Source organism: Crinia signifera, unplaced genomic scaffold, assembly GCF_055691185.1.
Source record: "Crinia signifera unplaced genomic scaffold, ASM5569118v1 HAP2_SCAFFOLD_81, whole genome shotgun sequence".
Classification (NCBI taxonomy): domain Eukaryota; kingdom Metazoa; phylum Chordata; class Amphibia; order Anura; family Myobatrachidae; genus Crinia; species Crinia signifera.
Window position 1 is genome coordinate 725,370 of NW_028142719.1, and position 15,387 is coordinate 740,756.

At 50.5% G+C, this 15,387-nt stretch overlaps 1 protein-coding gene across 1 annotated transcript in view; it reads right to left on the reverse strand.

The window, feature by feature from the left end:
- The window catches only part of LOC146056549 (amyloid beta precursor protein binding family B member 1-like), an 85,184-nt gene extending 70,143 nt beyond the window's left edge, over positions 1-15,041 (reverse strand). The window contains exons 1-2 of the mRNA XM_083168398.1: positions 14,926-15,041; positions 13,211-13,256 (exon numbers count right to left, since the gene is read on the reverse strand). The gene's annotated coding sequence lies outside the window, so the exon portion shown is untranslated. The remainder of the gene's footprint in view (positions 1-13,210; positions 13,257-14,925) is intronic.
- Between the last annotated feature and the right edge of the window lie 346 nt (positions 15,042-15,387).

The following is a 15,387-nucleotide window of genomic DNA, read 5'->3' on the forward strand; positions in this document are numbered from 1 at the left end:
CTACAGAACGGCATGGGAGTACAACTGCTGTGGCCACAGCACATTCTATTACAGCCTTCCAGCGCTCCCCTATATATCACCACATTAGTGAGGCACAATAACCTGTGTACTATAGAATGGCACGGGAGTACCACTGCTGTGACCACAGCACATTCTATTACAGCCTCCCAGCGCTCCCCTATATTATCACCACATTAGTGAGGCACAATGACCTGTGTACTAAAGAACGGCACGGGAGTACCACTGCTGTGACCACAGCACATTCTATTACAGCCTTCCAGCGCTCCCCTATATATCACCACATTAGTGAGGCACAATGACCTGTGTACTACAGAACGGCACGGGAGTACCACTGCTGTGACCACAGCACATTCTATTACAGCCTTCCAGTGCTCCCCAATATATCACCACATTAGTGAGGCACAATGACCTGTGTACTACAGAACGGCACGGGAGTACCACTGCTGTGACCACAGCACATTCTATTACAGCCTTCCAGCGCTCCCCAATATATCACCACATTAGTGAGGCACAATGACCTGTGTACTATAGAACGGCACGGGAGTACCACTGCTGTGACCACAGCACATTCTATTACAGCCTCCCAGCGCTCCCCTATATATCACCACATTAGTGAGGCACAATGACCTGTGTACTACAGAACGGCACGGGAGTACCACTGCTGTGACCACAGCACATTCTATTACAGCCTCCCAGCGCTCCCCTATATATCACCACATTAGTGAGGCACAATGACCTGTGTACTACAGAACGGCACGGGAGTACCACTGCTGTGACCACAGCACATTCTATTACAGCCTCCCAGCGCTCCCCTATATATCACCACATTAGTGAGGCACAATGACCTGTGTACTAAAGAACGGCATGGGAGTACCACTGCTGTGACCACAGCACATTCTATTACAGCCTTCCAGCGCTCCCCTATATATCACCACATTAGTGAGGCACAATGACCTGTGTACTACAGAACGGCACGGGAGTACCACTGCTGTGACCACAGCACATTCTATTACAGCCTTCCAGCGCTCCCCTATATATCACCACATTAGTGAGGCACAATGACCTGTGTACTACAGAACGGCACGGGAGTACCACTGCTGTGACCACAGCACATTCTATTACAGCCTTCCAGCGCTCCCCTATATATCACCACATTAGTGAGGCACAATGACCTCTGTACTACAGAACGGCACGGGAGTACCACTGCTGTGACCACAGCACATTCTATTACAGCCTTCCAGCGCTCCCCTATATATCACCACATTAGTGAGGCACAATGACCTGTGTACTACAGAACGGCATGGGAGTACCACTGCTGTGACCACAGCACATTCTATTACAGCCTCCCAGCGCTCCCCTATATATCACCACATTAGTGAGGCACAATGACCTGTGTACTAAAGAACGGCACGGGAGTACCACTGCTGTGACCACAGCACATTCTATTACAGCCTTCCAGCGCTCCCCTATATATCACCACATTAGTGAGGCACAATGACCTGTGTACTACAGAACGGCATGGGAGTACCACTGCTGTGACCACAGCACATTCTATTACAGCCTTCCAGCGCTCCCCTATATATCACCACATTAGTGAGGCACAATGACCTGTGTACTACAGAACGGCACGGGAGTACCACTGCTGTGACCACAGCACATTCTATTACAGCCTCCCAGCGTTTCCCTATATATCACCACATTAGTGAGGCACAGTGACCTCTGTACTACAGAAGGCACGGGAGTACCACTGCTGTGACCACAGCACAGTCTATTACAGCCTTCCAGCGCTCCTCTATATATCACCACATTAGTGAGACACAATGACCTGTGTACTACAGAACGGCACGGGAGTACCACTGCTGTGACCACAGCACATTCTATTACAGCCTTCAAGCGCTCCCCTATATATCACCACATTAGTGAGGCACAATGACCTCTGTACTACAGAACGGCACGGGAGTACCACTGCTGTGACCACAGCACATTCTATTACAGCCTTCCAGCGCTCCCCTATATATCACCACATTAGTGAGGCACAATGACCTGTGTACTACAGAACGGCACGGGAGTACCACTGCTGTGACCACAGCACATTCTATTACAGCCTCCCAGCGTTTCCCTATATATCACCACATTAGTGAGGCACAATGACCTGTGTACTACAGAACAGCACGGGAGTACCACTGCTGTGACCACAGCACATTCTATTACAGCCTTCCAGCGCTCCCCTATATATCACCACATTAGTGAGACAATGACCTGTGTACTACAGAACGGCACGGGAGTACCACTGCTGTGGCCACAGCACATTCTATTACAGCCTTCCAGCGCTCCCCTATATATCACCACATTAGTGAGACACAGTGACCTGTGTACTACAGAACGGCATGGGAGTACCACTGCTGTGACCACAGCAAATTCTATTACAGCCTCCCAGCGCTCCCCTATATATCACCACATTAGTGAGGCACAATGACCTGTGTACTACAGAACGGCACGGGAGTACCACTGCTGTGACCACAGCACATTCTATTACAGCCTCCCAGCGCTCCCCTATATATCACCACATTAGTGAGGCACAATGACCTGTGTACTATAGAACGGCACGGGAGTACCACTGCTGTGACCACAGCACATTCTATTACAGCCTCCCAGCGCTCCCCTATATATCACCACATTAGTGAGGCACAGTGACCTGTGTACTACAGAACAGCACGGGAGTACCACTGCTGTGACCACAGCACATTCTATTACAGCCTCCCAGCGTTTCCCTATATATCACCACATTAGTGAGGCACAGTGACCTGTGTACTAAAGAACGGCACGGGAGTACCACTGCTGTGACCACAGCACATTCTATTACAGCCTCCCAGCGTTTCCCTATATATCACCACATTAGTGAGGCACATTGACCTCTGTACTACAGAACGGCACAGGAGTACCACTGCTGTGACCACAGCACATTCTATTACAGCCTTCCAGCACTCCCCTATATATCACCACATTAGTGAGGCACAATAACCTGTGTACTACAGAACGGCACGGGAGTACCACTGCTGTGACCACAGCACATTCTATTACAGCCTTCCAGCACTCCCCTATATATCACCACATTAGTGAGGCACAATGACCTGTGTACTACAGAACGGCACGGGAGTACCACTGCTGTGACCACAGCACATTCTATTACAGCCTCCCAGCGCTCCCCTATATATCACCACATTAGTGAGGCACAATGACCTGTGTACTACAGAACGGCACGGGAGTACCACTGCTGTGACCACAGCACATTCTATTACAGCCTTCCAGCACTCCCCTATATATCACCACATTAGTGAGGCACAATAACCTGTGTACTACAGAACGGCACGGGAGTACCACTGCTGTGGCCACAGCACATTCTATTACAGCCTTCCAGCGCTCCCCTATATATCACCACATTAGTGAGGCACAATGACCTGTGTACTACAGAACGGCACGGGAGTACCACTGCTGTGACCACAGCACATTCTATTACAGCCTTCCAGCACTCCCCTATATATCACCACATTAGTGAGGCACAATGACCTCTGTACTACAGAACGGCACGGGAGTACCACTGCTGTGACCACAGCACATTCTATTACAGCCTTCCAGCACTCCCCTATATATCACCACATTAGTGAGGCACAATGACCTGTGTACTACAGAACGGCACGGGAGTACCACTGCTGTGACCACAGCACATTCTATTACAGCCTTCCAGTGCTCCCCTATATATCACCACATTAGTGAGGCACAATAACCTGTGTACTACAGAACGGCACGGGAGTACCACTGCTGTGACCACAGCACATTCTATTACAGCCTTCCAGCACTCCCCTATATATCACCACATTAGTGAGACACAATGACCTGTGTACTACAGAACGGCACGGGAGTACCACTGCTGTGACCACAGCACATTCTATTACAGCCTCCCAGCGCTCCCCTATATATCACCACATTAGTGAGGCACAATAACCTGTGTACTACGGAACGGCACGGGAGTACCACTGCTGTGACCACAGCACATTCTATTACAGCCTCCCAGCGCTCCCCTATATATCACCACATTAGTGAGGCACAATGACCTCTGTACTACAGAACGGCACGGGAGTACCACTGCTGTGACCACAGCACATTCTATTACAGCCTCCCAGCGCTCCCCTATATATCACCACATTAGTGAGGCACAATGACCTGTGTACTACAGAACGGCACGGGAGTACCACTGCTGTGACCACAGCACATTCTATTACAGCCTTCCAGTGCTCCCCTATATATCACCACATTAGTGAGGCACAATGACCTGTGTACTACAAGAAGGCACGGGAGTACCACTGCTGTGACTACAGCACATTCTATTACAGCCTTCCAGTGCTCCCCTATATATGACCACATTAGTGAGACACAATGACCTCTGTACTACAGAACGGCACGGGAGTACCACTGCTGTGACCACAGCACATTCTATTACAGCCTTCCAGCGCTCCCCTATATATCACCACATTAGTGAGGCACAATGACCTCTGTACTACAGAACGGCACGGGAGTACCACTGCTGTGACCACAGCACATTCTATTACAGCCTTCCAGCGCTCCCCTATATATCACCACATTAGTGAGGCACAATGACCTCTGTACTACAGAACGGCACGGGAGTACCACTGCTGTGACCACAGCACATTCCATTACAGCCTCCCAGCGATCCCCTATATATCACCACATTAGTGAGGCACAATGACCTGTGTACTACAGAACGGCACGGGAGTACCACTGCTGTGACCACAGCACATTCTATTACAGCCTCCCAGCGTTTCCCTATATATCACCACATTAGTGAGGCACAATGACCTGTGTACTACAGAACAGCACGGGAGTACCACTGCTGTGGCCACAGCACATTCTATTACAGCCTTCCAGCGCTCCCCTATATATCACCACATTAGTGAGGCACAATGACCTGTGTACTACAGAACAGCACGGGAGTACCACTGCTGTGACCACAGAACATTCTATTACAGCCTTCCAGCGCTCCCCTATATATCACCACATTAGTGAGGCAATGACCTCTGTACTACAGAACGGCACGGGAGTACCACTGCTGTGACCACAGCACATTCTATTACAGCCTCCCAGCGCTCCCCAATATATCACCACATTAGTGAGGCAATGACCTCTGTACTACAGAACGGCACGGGAGTACCACTGCTGTGACCACAGCACATTCTATTACAGCCTTCCAGCGCTCCCCTATATATCACCACATTAGTGAGGCACAATGACCTCTGTACTACAGAACGGCACGGGAGTACCACTGCTGTGACCACAGCACATTCTATTACAGCCTTCCAGCGCTCCCCTATATATCACCACATTAGTGAGGCACAATGACCTCTGTACTACAGAACGGCACGGGAGTACCACTGCTGTGACCACAGCACATTCTATTACAGCCTTCCAGCGCTCCCCTATATATCACCACATTAGTGAGGCACAATGACCTGTGTACTACAGAACGGCACGGGAGTACCACTGCTGTGACCACAGCACATTCTATTACAGCCTTCCAGCGCTCCCCTATATATCACCACATTAGTGAGGCACAATGACCTCTGTACTACAGAACGGCACGGGAGTACCACAGCTGTGGCCACAGCACATTCTATTACAGCCTTCCAGTGCTCCCCTATATACCACCACATTAGTGAGGCACAATGACCTCTGTACTACAGAACGGCACGGGAGTACCACTGCTGTGACCACAGCACATTCTATTACAGCCTTTCAGCGCTCCCCTATATATCACCACATTAGTGAGGCACAATGACCTGTGTACTACAGAACGGCACGGGAGTACCACTGCTGTGACCACAGCACATTCTATTACAGCCTTCCAGCGCTCCCCTATATATCACCACATTAGTGAGGCACAATGACCTCTGTACTACAGAACGGCACGGGAGTACCACTGCTGTGACCACAGCACATTCTATTACAGCCTCCCAGTGCTCCCCTATATATCACCACATTAGTGAGGCAATGACCTCTGTACTACAGAACGGCACGGGAGTACCACTGCTGTGGCCACAGCACATTCTATTACAGCCTTCCAGCGCTCCCCTATATATCACCACATTAGTGAGGCACAATGACCTCTGTACTACAGAACGTCATGGGAGTACCACTGCTGTGGCCACAGCACATTCTATTACAGCCTTCCAGCGGTCCCCTATATATCACCACATTAGTGAGGCACAATAACCTGTGTACTACAGAACAGCACGGGAGTACCACTGCTGTGACCACAGCACATTCTATTACAGCCTTCCAGCGCACCCCTATATATCACCACATTAGTGAGGCACAATGACCTGTGTACTACAGAACGGCACGGGAGTACCACTGCTGTGACCACAGCACAGTCTATTACAGCCTTCCAGCGCTCCCCTATATATCACCACATTAGTGAGGCACAATGACCTGTGTACCACAGAACGGCACGGGAGTACCACTGCTGTGACCACAGCACATTCTATTACAGCCTCCCAGTACTCCCCAATATATCACCACATTAGTGAGACACAATAACCTGTGTACTACAGAACGGCACGGGAGTACCACTGCTGTGACCACAGCACATTCTATTACAGCCTTCCAGCGCTCCCCTATATATCACCACATTAGTGAGGCAATGACCTCTGTACTACAGAACGGCACGGGAGTACCACTGCTGTGACCACAGCACATTCTATTACAGCCTTCCAGCGCTCCCCTATATATCACCACATTAGTGAGGCACAATGACCTGTGTACTACAGAACGGCACAGGAGTACCACTGCTGTGACCACAGCACATTCTATTACAGCCTCCCAGCGCTCCCCTATATATCACCACATTAGTGAGGCACAATAACCTGTGTACTACGGAACGGCACGGGAGTACCACTGCTGTGACCACAGCACATTCTATTACAGCCTCCCAGCGCTCCCCTATATATCACCACATTAGTGAGGCACAATGACCTGTGTACTACGGAACGGCACGGGAGTACCACTGCTGTGACCACAGCACATTATATTACAGCCTTCCAGCGCTCCCCTATATATCACCACATTAGTGAGGCACAGTGACCTCTGTACTACAGAACGGCATGGGAGTACCACTGCTGTGACCACAGCACATTCTATTACAGCCTTCCAGCGCTCCCCTATATATCACCACATTAGTGAGGCACAATGACCTCTGTACTACAGAACGGCATGGGAGTACCACTGCTGTGACCACAGCACATTCTATTACAGCCTTCCAGCGCTCCCCTATATATCACCACATTAGTAAGGCACAATGACCTCTGTACTACAGAACGGCACGGGAGTACCACTGCTGTGACCACAGCACATTCTATTACAGCCTTCCAGTGCTCCCCAATATATCACCACATTAGTGAGGCACAATGACCTGTGTACTACGGAACGGCACGGGAGTACCACTGCTGTGACCACAGCACATTCTATTACAGCCTTCCAGCGCTCCCCTATATATCACCACATTAGTGAGGCACAATGACCTGTGTACTACAGAACGGCACGGGAGTACCACTGCTGTGACCACAGCACATTCTATTACAGCCTTCCAGCGCTCCCCTATATATCACATTAGTGAGGCACAATGACCTGTGTACTACAGAACGGCACGGGAGTACCACTGCTGTGACCACAGCACATTCTATTACAGCCTCCCAGTGCTCCCCTATATATCACCACATTAGTGAGGCACAATGACCTGTGTACTATAGAACGGCACGGGAGTACCACTGCTGTGACCACAGCACATTCTATTACAGCCTTCCAGCGCTCCCCTATATATCACATTAGTGAGGCACAATGACCTGTGTACTACAGAACGGCACGGGAGTACCACTGCTGTGACCACAGCACATTCTATTACAGCCTTCCAGCGCTCCCCTATATATCACCACATTAGTGAGGCACAATGACCTCTGTACTACAGAACGGCATGGGAGTACCACTGCTGTGACCACAGCACATTCTATTACAGCCTTCCAGCGCTCCCCTATATATCACCACATTAGTGAGGCACAGTGACCTCTGTACTACAGAACAGCACGGGAGTACCACTGCTGTGACAACAGCACATTCTATTACAGCCTCCCAGCGCTCCCCTATATATCACCACATTAGTGAGGCACAGTGACCTGTGTACTACAGAACGGCACGGGAGTACCACTGCTGTGACCACAGCACATTCTATTACAGCCTTCCAGCGCTCCCCTATATATCACCACATTAGTGAGGCACAATGACCTGTGTACTACAGAACGGCACGGGAGTACCACTGCTGTGACCACAGCACATTCTATTACAGCCTCCCAGCGCTCCCCTATATATCACCACATTAGTGAGGCACAATAACCTGTGTACTACAGAACGGCACAGGAGTACCACTGCTGTGACCACAGCACATTCTATTACAGCCTTCCAGCGCTCCCCTATATATCACCACATTAGTGAGGCACAATGACCTGTGTACTACAGAACGGCACGGGAGTACCACTGCTGTGACCACAGCACATTCTATTACAGCCTCCCAGCGCTCCCCTATATATCACCACATTAGTGAGGCACAATAACCTGTGTACTACGGAACGGGAGTACCACTGCTGTGACCACAGCACATTCTATTACAGCCTCCCAGCGCTCCCCTATATATCACCACATTAGTGAGGCACAATGACCTGTGTACTACAGAACGGCATGGGAGTACCACTGCTGTGACCACAGCACATTCTATTACAGCCTTCCAGCGCTCCCCTATATATCACCACATTAGTGAGGCACAATAACCTGTGTACTACGGAACGGGAGTACCACTGCTGTGACCACAGCACATTCTTTTACAGCCTCCCAGCGCTCCCCTATATATCACCACATTAGTGAGGCACAATGACCTGTGTACTACAGAACGGCACGGGAGTACCACTGCTGTGACCACAGCACATTCTATTACAGCCTCCCAGCGCTCCCCTATATATCACCACATTAGTGAGGCACAATGACCTGTGTACTACAGAACGGCATGGGAGTACCACTGCTGTGACCACAGCACATTCTATTACAGCCTTCCAGCGCTCCCCCATATATCACCACATTAGTGAGGTACAATGACCTCTGTACTACAGAACGGCACGGGAGTACCACTGCTGTGACCACAGCACATTCTATTACAGCCTCCCAGCGCTCCCCTATATATCACCACATTAGTGAGGCACAATGACCTGTGTACTACAGAACGGCACGGGAGTACCACTGCTGTGACCACAGCACATTCTATTACAGCCTTCCAGCGCTCCCCTATATATCACCACATTAGTGAGGCACAGTGACCTCTGTACTACAGAATGGCACGGGAGTACCACTGCTGTGACCACAGCACATTCTATTACAGCCTTCCAGCGCTCCCCTATATATCACCACATTAGTGAGGCACAATGACCTGTGTACTACAGAACGGCACGGGAGTACCACTGCTGTGACCACAGCACATTCTATTACAGCCTTCCAGCGCTCCCCTATATATCACCACATTAGTGAGGCACAATGACCTGTGTACTACAGAACGGCACGGGAGTACCACTGCTGTGGCCACAGCACATTCTATTACAGCCTCCCAGCGCTCCCCAATATATCACCACATTAGTGAGGCACAGTGACCTCTGTACTACAGAAGGCACGGGAGTACCACTGCTGTGACCACAGCACATTCTATTACACCTTCCAGCGCTCCCCTATATATCACCACATTAGTGAGGCACAATGACCTGTGTACTACAGAACGGCACGGGAGTACCACTGCTGTGACCACAGCACATTCTATTACAGCCTTCCAGCGCTCCCCTATATATCACCACATTAGTGAGGCACAATGACCTGTGTACTACAGAACGGCACGGGAGTACCACTGCTGTGGCCACAGCACATTCTATTACAGCCTCCCAGCGCTCCCCTATATATCACACCATTAGTGAGGCACAATGACCTGTGTACTACAGAACGGCACGGGAGTACCACTGCTGTGACCACAGCACATTCTATTACAGCCTTCCAGCGCTCCCCTATATATCACCACATTAGTGAGGCACAATGACCTCTGTACTACAGAACGGCACGGGAGTACCACTGCTGTGACCACAGCACATTCTATTACAGCCTTCCAGCGCTCCCCTATATATCACCACATTAGTGAGGCACAATGACCTGTGTACTATAGAACGGCATGGGAGTACCACTGCTGTGACCACAGCACATTCTATTACAGCCTCCCAGCGCTCCCCTATATATCACCACATTAGTGAGGCACAGTGACCTCTGTACTACAGAACGGCACGGGAGTACCACTGCTGTGACCACAGCACATTCTATTACAGCCTCCCAGCGCTCCCCTATATATCACCACATTAGTGAGGCACAGTGACCTCTGTACTATAGAACGGCACGGGAGTACCACTGCTGTGACCACAGCACATTCTATTACAGCCTTCCAGCGCTCCCCTATATATCACCACATTAGTGAGGCACAATGACCTGTGTACTACAGAACGGCACGGGAGTACCACTGCTGTGGCCACAGCACATTCTATTACAGCCTCCCAGCGCTCCCCTATATATCACACCATTAGTGAGGCACAATGACCTGTGTACTACAGAACGGCACGGGAGTACCACTGCTGTGACCACAGCACATTCTATTACAGCCTTCCAGCGCTCCCCTATATATCACCACATTAGTGAGGCACAATGACCTGTGTACTACAGAACGTCACGGGAGTACCACTGCTGTGACCACAGCACATTCTATTACAGCCTCCCAGCGCTCCCCTATATATCACCACATTAGTGAGGCACAATGACCTCTGTACTACAGAACAGCACGGGAGTACCACTGCTGTGACCACAGCACATTCTATTACAGCCTTCCAGCGCTCCCCTATATATCACCACATTAGTGAGGCACAATGACCTCTGTACTACAGAACGGCACGGGAGTACCACTGCTGTGACCACAGCACATTCTATTACAGCCTTCCAGCGCTCCCCTATATATCACCACATTAGTGAGGCACAATGACCTGTGTACTACAGAACGGCACGGGAGTACCACTGCTGTGACCACAGCACATTCTATTACAGCCTCCCAGCGCTCCCCTATATATCACCACATTAGTGAGGCACAATAACCTGTGTACTACAGAACGGCACGGGAGTACCACTGCTGTGACCACAGCACATTCTATTACAGCCTTCCAGCGCTCCCCTATATATCACCACATTAGTGAGGCACAATAACCTGTGTACTACGGAACGGCACGGGAGTACCACTGCTGTGACCACAGCACATTCTATTACAGCCTCCCAGCGCTCCCCTATATATCCCCACATTAGTGAGACACAATAACCTGTGTACTACAGAACGGCACGGGAGTACCACTGCTGTGGCCACAGCACATTCTATTACAGCCTTCCAGCGCTCCCCTATATATCACCACATTAGTGAGGCACAATGACCAGTGTACTATAGAACGGCACGGGAGTACCACTGCTGTGACCACAGCACATTCTATTACAGCCTTCCAGTGCTCCCCTATATATCACCACATTAGTGAGGCACAATGACCTGTGTACTACAGAACGGCATGGGAGTACCACTGCTGTGACCACAGCACATTCTATTACAGCCTTCCAGCGCTCCCCTATATATCACCACATTAGTGAGGCAATGACCTCTGTACTACAGAACGGCACGGGAGTACCACTGCTGTGACCACAGCACATTCTATTACAGCCTCCCAGCGCTCCCCTATATATCACCACATTAGTGAGGCACAATGACCTCTGTACTACAGAACGGCACGGGAGTACCACTGCTGTGACCACAGCACATTCTATTACAGCCTCCCAGCGCTCCCCTATATATCACCACATTAGTGAGGCACAATAACCTGTGTACTATAGAACGGCACGGGAGTACCACTGCTGTGACCACAGCACATTCTATTACAGCCTTCCAGCGCTCCCCTATATATCACCACATTAGTGAGGCACAATGACCTGTGTACTACAGAACGGCATGGGAGTACCACTGCTGTGACCACAGCACATTCTATTACAGCCTTCCAGCGCTCCCCTATATATCACCACATTAGTGAGGCACAATGACCTCTGTACTACAGAACGGCACGGGAGTACCACTGCTGTGACCACAGCACATTCTATTACAGCCTCCCAGCGCTCCCCTATATATCACCACATTAGTGAGGCACAATAACCTGTGTACTATAGAACGGCACGGGAGTACCACTGCTGTGACCACAGCACATTCTATTACAGCCTTCCAGCGCTCCCCTATATATCACCACATTAGTGAGGCACAATGACCTCTGTACTACAGAACGGCACGGGAGTACCACTGCTGTGACCACAGCACATTCTATTACAGCCTCCCAGCGCTCCCCTATATATCACCACATTAGTGAGGCACAATGACCTCTGTACTACAGAACGGCACGGGAGTACCACTGCTGTGACCACAGCACATTCTATTACAGCCTTCCAGCGCTCCCCTATATATCACCACATTAGTGGTGATATATAGGGGTGCCCTTCTGCTCCACGGGAGGTTTCTGTCCTCCCTGAGCTCGCCTTAGGACACCTGCGTTACGGTTTGACAGGTGTACCGCCCCAGTCAAACTCCCCACAGAACGGCACGGGAGTACCACTGCTGTGACCACAGCACATTCTATTACAGCCTTCCAGCGTTTCCCTATATATCACCACATAAGTGAGGCACAATGACCTGTGTACTACAGAACGGCACGGGAGTACCACTGCTGTGACCACAGCACATTCTATTACAGCCTCCCAGTGCTCCCCTATATATCACCACATTAGTGAGGCACAATAATCTGTGTACTACAGAACGGCATGGGAGTACCACTGCTGTGACCACAGCACATTCTATTACAGCCCCAAACTGGCTAAATGGAGATAAGTGTTTCAATAACCAAGAACCTTGAATAGTTAACAGCCCCCCAACATCTCTCCATGATCCCCAATTGCAGTTCTGCTGCAGTAAGACGCATTACTGTACCTGGGATATTTGAAGGAAGCCAACCATTCTCCACCAAGGCAGAATCCTGCAACAGAAAAGAAGCTCTGTTAATGTAGAGAACATTATACAACCACACAACACGGGAAACCCTTCCACCAATGACCTCATGTCCTGAGGACCCAAGTTGGGATGGTGACAGTCTGTCAGTCACACCCTGCCTGCTCAGTACTATTACATCCCCAAGCATGGAAGCCTGCGGCAGGGAGGACTATACAGCCGGACACCACTACAGAAGGGAGACTATAGTGACACCCCACAGCATACTTGCCTACTTTTGAAAACTAGTTTCAGGGAGATTATGGTTGGTAGTATAATTTTGCACATTGAGGGGGCGTGTCATGCTCCACCCAAAGGGTGTGTCTAGTTCCATATATGGAGAGATTGTGAAAAGATATTGTGAATGTGGCACCTAGAAGCGTGGGTGTGTACTGCTGCATCTGAAAGGAATCTTGTAAAATGATTTGTATCCAAATGTAGATGAGCAACAAAGCAGTTAGTAAGAGATACTATACTTGGTAAAGTGCCGGGAAATGGTGCTAATGATTTAAATGTATCTATCTCTCATTCCCTTTTTCCCAAAAATGTAAGTGTAATGTGGGCTAGGTGAAATGAGGGAGATTGCTGCTATTTCAGGGAGTCTCCTGCAGAATGCAGGAGGGTAGGCAGCTATGCCCCACAGTGCATACAAGGATTGCAGGGACAGTATGGGTTATAGTCACCATTCCCTCAGATCTAAAGGGGGGACTATGTAAAAACCGGACCGAACTAGACTCCGGACCGCCGGACAGGACATCAAAATATGCAGTCCGGAGCTTATAGGGTCCGGTCCGGGGGTGTCCTGTTCGGGGGTGTCTTGTGGGGGTGTCCCTGTGATAGCTATCATCAGGGACATGGGGAAGGGGAGATTACAGCCTCCCCCTGTGGTCCGGACCGTCCGGTTTTTGCTACATGCCCGGACCATACAGGGAGGCTTTATTCTACCCCTCCTCCACTACCTGATGACAGGTGTGACAGACAGCCCCCCGGACAGGACACCCCCCCGGACCGGACGCTACAAGTTCCAAAATGCAGAGTTTGATGTCTGGTCCGGCGGTTTTGTCCTGGTCCGGTTTTTACCCATACCCTCTAAAGCAGGCATGTCCAACGTTAGCCCTCCAGATGTTGTGAAACTACACATCCCAGCATGCTTTGCCACAGTTTTGCTATTAGAGAATGCTAAAACTATTGCAAAGCATACTGGGATGTATAGTTTCAAAACATCTGGAGGGCCAACGTTGGACATGCCTGCTCTAAAGGGCCATATAATGGATCGGTCACACCTGGAACGCAGGATTGGGGACTATTCATTCTGAGATGTGGTAACAGAATAAGAGGCTTCCTGCAGGGTATACTCTCCCAAGTATTCAGATATATCAGTCACCCACACACAGGAGGACCCCAGCCCGGGTGTCACACACACACACAGGAGGACCCCAGCCCGGGTGTCACCCACACACACACAGGAGGACCCCAGCCCGGGTGTCACCCACACACACACAGGAGGACCCCAGCCCGGGTGTCACCCACACACACACAGGAGGACCCCAGCCCGGGTGTCACCCACACACACACACACACAGGAGGACCCCAGCCCGGGTGTCACCCACACACACACAGGAGGACCCCAGCCCGGGTGTCAGTGAGTCTCTCATCACCTGAGCACTTCCGCTGTCTCCGGTGGTCCCGTTATCTCTACGGTGCAAATCTGGAATAACGTTTCTGCACTTCCGGTTACTGATGACGCATTTCCTGTAAACAAAACATGCCGCCATATTGGGAAGGTCATTTTGTTTCACACCTATCCCAGTCTCCCCCCCCCCCCCATTACCCCTCATGTCACCTGTATCACCCCCTCACACCTGTCCCTCTGTCCTCCCCATTACCCCTCATGTCACCTGTATCACCCCTCACACCTGTACCTCTCCCCCCATTACCCCTCATGTCACCTGTATCACCCCCCTCACACCTGTCCCCCTGTCCTCCCCATTACCCCTCATGTCACCTGTATCACCCCCTCACACCTGTCCCTCTGTGCTCCCCATTACCCCTCATGTCACCTGTATCACCCCCTCACACCTGTCCATCTGTCCTCCCTATTACCCCTCATGTCACCTGTA